Source organism: Apium graveolens, chromosome 6 (assembly GCF_009905375.1).
Source record: "Apium graveolens cultivar Ventura chromosome 6, ASM990537v1, whole genome shotgun sequence".
NCBI lineage: Eukaryota > Viridiplantae > Streptophyta > Magnoliopsida > Apiales > Apiaceae > Apium > Apium graveolens.
Window position 1 is genome coordinate 285,463,411 of NC_133652.1, and position 8,395 is coordinate 285,471,805.

The 8,395-nt window shown below is 36.3% G+C and overlaps 1 pseudogene; it reads left to right on the top strand.

Annotated features, from left to right (window-relative positions):
• The first annotated feature begins 5,417 nt into the window (after window positions 1-5,417).
• Window positions 5,418-6,764, top strand: LOC141666149 (peroxisomal acyl-coenzyme A oxidase 1-like; annotated as a pseudogene).
• Window positions 6,765-8,395: the final 1,631 nt, after the last annotated feature.

Sequence of the window (8,395 nt, forward strand, 5' to 3'; positions counted from 1 at the left end):
GAATTGTCATCGAATAGTATCATATTTCCGAATCCAAAATAAATCACGTCGGGATCGGTATTTTTGTATTTCCTTTCCATACCTTCCCATCTTATCTTTCATTTAAGGAAGTAATCCTCCACCCCATGCTTCCAATTTTGTACAACAGCATATTATTTTTTCCATCAAGTTCCTCCTATTATCCTCTTCCCAACATGTTTTCACTATATGACGGTACTCAATATCCTTAATCCACATATTCTAAAACTAAAATCTTCGGCCGCATTGCACAAAAAATTGTCTATGTAATTGCAACAACAAGGGCATGTGATCTGAAGTCGTTACCTCCATATTTTTAACCTCTGCTAAAGGGAACATCTTAATCCATCGATTTGTTGCCAGTCCTCTATCCAAGCGTTCTTGAAACCACGTTTCTTTTCCCCCTGATCACTCCCACGTAAAAATATCTCCAGAAAATCCCAATTCGTGTAAGCCACAATCCATTATTGCATCACAAAAACCTTTGATCATTCTTCTTGGTTGTCTGTATCCCCCTCGCTTTTCTTCCATCGAAGCAATATCATTAAAATCTCATATTATGCACCACGGTAACGATGAGGCTGCCGATAAATCACGTAACAAATTCTAAGAATCAGCCCTTCTAGTTCTCTCAGGATATCCGTAATACCCAATATACCTCTAACTTCCCGTTTGATCATTATTGACCTCGAAGTCGATAAAATTATTAAAACTACCCTTAATTTGCAATGTTCCTTGATTCTTCCACATCAAGGCAATTCCACCACTATATCAATGAACATCAATAGCAAAGTAACCTGCAAAGCCTAACTTCTTGCTAACTTTCACAACTGTATTACTTTTAACTAGTGTCTCACTAAGGAAGATGTGACAAGGCATATACTGCTGATTAAAATCTAACCGAAGTCTAACTGTTCATGGGTTAGCCAGCCCAAACAATTCCATTCCAGGAGACTTATATTATCTGGCGGGCCCGGAATCCATGACCCCCATTTGCAAGTTTTTTAACACATCTCCTCGTTGATTCTCCTCTGTTTGTACCATATCCGATTTTATATTTCCACCGGGATTTCAATTGTCAATTCATTTTCTTTTACAGTCAATCACTACATTCTCAGTAGAAGACTCTTGGTAGCCCTCGTTAAATTCTTTTGTTACTTGTTGACCATTTGGGACTATTGGAGTCATTATCTAATGTTCCCCTGAATTAAGTGATTTGACTAAAATCTTGCCAACGTTCTCATTAATCTCATGAATTTTTCCATCAACTTCCATGAATCTCATATCTCCATGACTTCTATCTGCCCAATTGATATTTCCCCTTGCTGTTTTTGAGAACCCCATGTATCCCATCCCCCTCCAGCGTTACGGATCCATCGTGCTCCTGCATTGTTCCTTGAATCTCTACCCAGTGCACGTAACCAGGAACCGTATAAGTTTTTTAGGATTGGCATAAATAACATCACACTCCCTATCTGAGTGACCTACGACACCACAAAAAAAATGTACCAATTTTTTCATATTTAAAATTAATCCAAGTACATGTATTTCCATCATGCTTTGTCTTCATCCTTCGTGTCAATGGTTTTCCAACGTTAACTGCTACCTGAATCTTATATACGGTTTCAACCCTCCAAATGTTCCTGGATAAGACTTAATATACTTTCCCATTGCTGCACCTATTCTTTGCAAGATGTTCTTAGAAAAAAATCCCCTTGGCATATCATATATTTGTGCCCACATTTCCATATTTGTTATCTGAATTGCAATTGGATCTTCTTCCTTTACAACTTGATGAAGTACAAGCATCGATTGCTCAAAGGACTAAGGCCCTCCCTCCATAACTTTTATCGTATCTAGTTTATGATAGAATATGAATGAGTACTTTCGATATCCCATCTCATACACTTCCATTCCCTCTCTGGGTCACCACAATAATGCCATTAGATTTTGCATTGCTTGAAAATTAACATGTTTCTCTGTTAGAAATTTACCCGCTAACATATATGTGGATTTTTGTTCAACCACATCATTACTTGAAACAACTATATCATTCTCCTCTTCACCATCAATTACCATATTTGAATACAAATCCTCTAGAGGTGTTTCCAACTTTGCCATAATGCCCCCACAATTTTGATAGTCTAATGATGATGACAATGATGTAGGTTTTATTGAAAACTGCTTTGAATAATAGATGAATGAAGAAGATAAAAAAAGAAAACTGTCACACAAACAGAGAGAACGATGTCACATAGACAGAGAGTTTTAAGTTTATATATATTTAACAATTCTTTACATAAAGAGATTATTTTTATATGTTATTTGTTGGTTTTTTTTAATCTAAACTAGTTATTATGCCACGTAAGGTCCAAATGAATAAGTCATTTTCTGTGAGGAGAGTTTATATGAGTCGTTTGAATAAGTGGAGAGGTGGAGTTTTATTAGGAGATAGTTGCTATTTGTTAGCCTTTTATGTAGTGGTAGTTTTACTGTCTTTTAGTTTAAAATAATGTAAAGTAGTTATCTATAGTTTTTTGATCAGCAAGAAATAAAAACTGAGTTTATACTCAGTTCTGGTGTTTTCATTCCTTTTATCTATTGTACAACTGGTGTGTACTGTTGTTTAACTTTCATTTGGTATCAGAGCGGGTGTTCGGTGAATGCCAAAGTACATGCCAAGGACTACGATAATGGAGAAAATAAAGGTAAGGATGGCTCATTGATGTTAAGTTATCCAGTGCTGAGCAAAAGCAATTACACGGCGTGGTCGATAAAGATGAAAGGCTTTATGTAGGCTCATGGGACTTGGGAGGCGATCGAGCATGTGGACCCAAAGGCCGCGGTTAAAGAAAGAGCATACAAGGTGGCATTAGCAGCCATCTACCAGGCCATCCCTTAGGACGTGCTATTGTCCGTAGCTGAGAAGAAGAAAGCTAAAGTACTTGGGAGGCCATAAAGACAATGACCCATGAGGCAGATCGAGTCAAGAGGGCCAAGGTTCAAACACTGAGGGTAGAGTTTGAAATGATGAGCATGAAAGATGCGGAGATAATCAATGAGTTTAGAATGAAATTGAGTGCACTGGTCACAAACATCAGGGCACTAGGAGAAACCGTGAAGGAGAGTTACATAGTGAAGAAACTGCTGAGAGCTGTTTCCTCAAGATTTGTGCAGATAATCTCAGCCATTCAACAGTTTGTACAGCTAGAAGAAATGTATGTGGAAGAGGTAGTAGGCTCATTAAAGGCATATGAAGAAAGACTGGATGGACAAACTGAGAAACCTGTGGGTCAATTGATGTTAACTATAGAGGAGTGGGAGAAATGAGAAGCCAGTGAAGGTCGTCTTCAGTTGTCTAGGGAAGAATGGTTTAAGAGGTCAAATAAAAGTCGAGTTACATCTAGCTATCAAGGACAATGTGACAAGAGGAAGGTGAGGTGCTTTAACTATCGGTTGTATGGGTATTACGCGGCGGAGTGTCGTAAACCACGAAAGGAAAAAGAAAAGAAGCTAAAGGCGAACCTTGCACAAATTCAAGATGACGAACCAGCGTTGCTCCTAACAGAATTTGAGAAGGTTAACAATGACACATTATTACTTAATGAGAAAGGGTTGGTTCCAAAGTAGCAGAAGGATAAGTCCATGAAAGTCGAAAGTAATTTGTGGTACCTAGACAATGGAGCAAGTAACCACATGACAGGGTTACGCTCCAAGTTTAACGAACTGGATGAAAGGGTGACAAGGCAAGTGAAGTTCGGAGATGGCTCCCTGGTAGAAATAAAAGACAAAGGCTCGATGACGTTCAAATACAAAATTGGCGAGGATCGAATCTTCCACAAGGTATACTATATCCCCAATCTCTGTAGTAATATTATAAGCCTTGGGCAACTGTCTGAATGTGGAAATAAAGTCATATTGAATGGTGCTGTTCTGTGGGTCTATGATGAGAAAGGACGACTTCTTATTAAAGTAAAAAGATCATTTAATAGACTTTATAAAATTATTTTGGAGTCTTGTGAGGCATCGTGTCTTATGCTAAGTACAGAGAACACAACACGGCTTTGGCACTCACGCCTTCACTACGCCATAAGTGGGCTACTGTAAATCAATGTTACAAGGAGTATTACATTAGCTAAGGGATTTTTGACCTATTGTAACACCTCTCTTGCAGTGTTACAATAGTTATAAAGCTAGTGTCGCGGAGAATTTCCGGTGTTGCACAACATGTAACACCAACAACTGGTGTTACAGTAGATACTTTTTTAATTTTCGGAAATATTAAAATAAAAATATTATCATAAATTAGTATTAAATTATATTCTAATTTACTAGTGAATGATCAATTTAACAAATAATATGATTTAAATCTAGAATTTCTTATACATAAATTCAAAGATTTTTTTAATTTTCCTATTTATCTGAAATTACTTGTATATTTTTTAGTTAATGAATAATATTTTAATATTTAAAATTAAAAATTAAAATGAAAATAATAAAAAAGATAAACATTTTACCAGGTGAAATATTGCGCGGCATTTTTCCCACCCAAATGAATGATTGAGTTAAAACAAACACTCAGTCCTCAAGACTCTCTCTCCCCAACATTCTTTCTCGCTCACACCTCTCTCTCTCAAACCTCACCGACCATTGCCCGACGCATCTCTGCAATCTCATCGCACTATCTCTACAACCTTGTCGTATGTTTAGGATCTCAATTAATTCATGGGATGAGGCTGGTTTTTTAAATTAGGGCTTTGAATTTGAGTTCAAAATATGAGTTTCTTCATTTTTGGATTCAATTAGGGCTTATATTTACTTGAACTTCAACTAATCGTTCTTTATTTATGTGTGCTGGACTTCTTCAGATCTTTGAATTTATGATAGAGAGTAAAAAAGTTGAAAGAGTCACCCCATTCCAATATCAATTCGACAAAGAAATTGCTTCTCAGGTACTCTTTCGCTCTTTTATATTATTTGCTGGCTACCGTTTGTATTCTCTTTGTCTCTCTCTTCTTTCCTTGTTTTCTATACATACATATACACACAAAATTTTATTCCCCCTTGTTTCTTTTTATCAGAATATAATATGTTGTAACCCCCCCTTTTTTGTTTCTCGGAGATAGATACCATATAAAGAATATACATACATATTTATCATACAATAGCTTTCTTTACTTCTCTTGTAATTTCTTTTCTCTTGCATGACTGTAGATGGTTATATAATTGATTGATATTCAAGACCCTTCAATTTTTTTTTTAAGACAGAGCATATATAATTTGCATAATTTGACATGAAAACTCAAGGAATATTAATTTTGATATCTGGGTATCGATTAGAATTTGATTTTAGGATAAGGATTGTGTTTTTCTTGTCATATTTTGATCTCGTTTGAGTCATGGCTGCTTTTGAACATGGAAATAATTTTGATGAATGGAGGAATTATTTTAGGACTGGTAGTTCTTCTGATATATTTGATATAATTGAATATGGGATTAGGATTTCTGCTACTGATTGTCCATAAGAATTGAAGTTGAGAAGAGATCGAATTGCTGAGGTTTTGTTCTCATCTAACTTGACTAAATGTGTTGGTTGTGATCCTATCGAGCTGATTGTTCCAAGGGAGGTTAAAAAGGTGGATGACGGCTCTAAGGGTAGCAAGGCGGACAATATTAGTGATGATCGTGAAGTCTAAGGGTACAGATTACTAGCTGCGTAACATGAACTTTTGGATAATTTGATCGAGCATCTGCAATCTATACATGGTCAAAGTTTAAGGGTCTAACCAACAGAATGTTGATTTGTAAGTTGTAACTTACTTTAAAGATGCTTATACATTAGTTCTTGATAATTTTAGGCTTTGCGGAAATGTCAGCAGATTTAGCTGAGTTCGCAGTTGCTCACTGCCAGTTAATTAATTGTAGTTTCTAAGTAAGCTTCTTATACTCATTTTCATTTGAGAGATGCTGCTAATTACTCTTCAGTTTCTAAAATATATCTAGACTGCTCTAAATTGTCCCATCTAAAAAATAGGTTTATACCTAATTTGTTTAAATATTACACATGCAGCATCTATTATCTAATTCGACACCCCCTCAAGATTCATCACATGTAGTGAATTATAAATGATATTGTTATCATATTTTAGCGAATACAAGGGCTATCACGCAAATTCTTGATTCATCCATACATTTACTAATATATACTCTTGCATATCATAAACTTAAATATACTAAGGTTTTTTTTCTGCAAGTTCATTGATAAATTAAAGCAGGATGTTCCTGGAAAGGGGGTTAAATGACAACTTAAATTTCTCTGTAATATTCTACGCACTTTCTCTACTTTAGAAGCACCAAGGTCAATTTCTCACTACGAGCAAAGTATCACAGCCGAACAAGCTTCACTCGCGACTGCTCAACTTAGAAATTTGTATTCCCGGGTTGCTTTTTTACGAAGTGTGCTGGCAAATCTTTTCTTTTATTTGTATCAACCCTATATTAAGCCAAGGTTCTTAATATCCTTGTTATATGATCAGGTCCAACCTAATGCTGTTGCCCTCGTAGATTCATTCAACTACACAGACCACTACCTTGGTTCTATTCTCGGACGCTATGATGGAAATGAATATTCAAAACTCTATGAGGCAGCATGGAAGGATCCACTTAGTGATTTGGCTGTTCCCGATGGTTATGTTGAGTACATAAAGCCTTTGCTAGAAGAAACATTACATCTGTCAAGACTCTAGAAAAAAAACACAAGAAAAACATTTAAGAATTGGTAAGACTGTTGAGTATACAACAACGAAAGCAAAACCCAAAGCGAGTAAACAAGAACAAGAAAATAAACGACAATCACACAAGACAAAGATTTACGTGGTTCGAAAATTCCTACTCCACAAGCTGCACTAATTTTGTATTGATCTCTCACAATTTATTGTGTTATAATTTTACAATTACATGAGTATTTATAAGAGAAGAAACTAGTCCTAAATCAAAATTACAGTCCAAATCTGAAAAGTAGACTAATCCATAAACTAATCTGAATCTGAATAGTCTATTTTCATGGGCTTAATTAATAGACTCCACAAAACCCAATAATCTCCCACTTGGAGTCTGGCCAATCTTCATTTCACTCTTATAAGTCTAGTAAAATCAATTCTTCAATCAATAACTCTAACTAGTGCATCATCTTCTCATCTATCAATTCTAAAAGCCAGTTGAAGCTACGCAAAGCTTCAAATTTTAATTTGTAACCACCTTAGTCAACATATCTGCAGGTTTCTCTGAACCAAGGATTTTCTTCAAGGACAAAGTACCATTGCTTATCAACTCTCTTGTAAAGTGATATCTCAGCTGAATATGCTTCGTCCTAGCATAAAACACGGGATTTTTCGCAAGATGAATAGCACTCTGACTGTCGCTATATAAAGCACTGTCTGCCTGTTTCTTTCCCAACTCCTCAAGAAAAGTTTTCAACCAAATCATCTCCTTGCTAGCTTCAGAGATAGCCATATATTCTGCTTCTGTGGTTGAAAGAGCAACACTCTTTTGAAGTCGAGACATCCAACTAACTGCGGTGCCACCCAAAGTGAAAATATAACCCGTTGTACTTTTTCTTGTGTCCAAACATCCACCCACATCTGCATCTGAGAACCCTTCCAAGATAATATCTTTCTTACTGAAACATAGTGCAACCTTGGATGTGCCTTTCAAGTAGCGTAACAACCACTTGACTGCTTCCCAATGCTCTCTTCCTGGATTAGGCATAAATCTGCTAACAACTCCCACTGCTTGAGCAATGTCTGGCCTTATACATACCATAGCATACATTAAACTGCCAACTGCAGATGCATAAGGAACTTTAGCCATATCTTTCTTGCCTTCATCCGTTTTAGGTGATTGCTTCTTTGTGAGATTAAAGTGACTCGCCAACGGTGTACTTCTGGTCTTTGCATCTTGGACACTGAATTTCTGTAACAATTTCTCAACATACTTCTCTTGAGATAATTTTAAAGTACCTTCAGTTCTATCCCTTATGATGCTCATACCAAGTATATGTTTTGCTGCACCCATATCCTTCATCTCAAACTCCTCAGACATCTGTCTCCTTAACCTGTTGATTTCCCTCATATTTGATCCTGCTATCAACATGTCATCAACATACAACAACAATATGATATAAGATGAATCAAGTTATTTAAAGTAACAACAATGATCCATAACACTCCTCGTGTACCCATTCTTCATCATAAAGCTGTCAAACTTCAAGTACCATTATCTCAGTGCTTGCTTTAAACCATACAAGCTTTTTATAAGCTTGCAAACAAGGTTTTCTTTCCCAGCTACCTGAAATCCCTCTGGCTGAACCATGTAGATG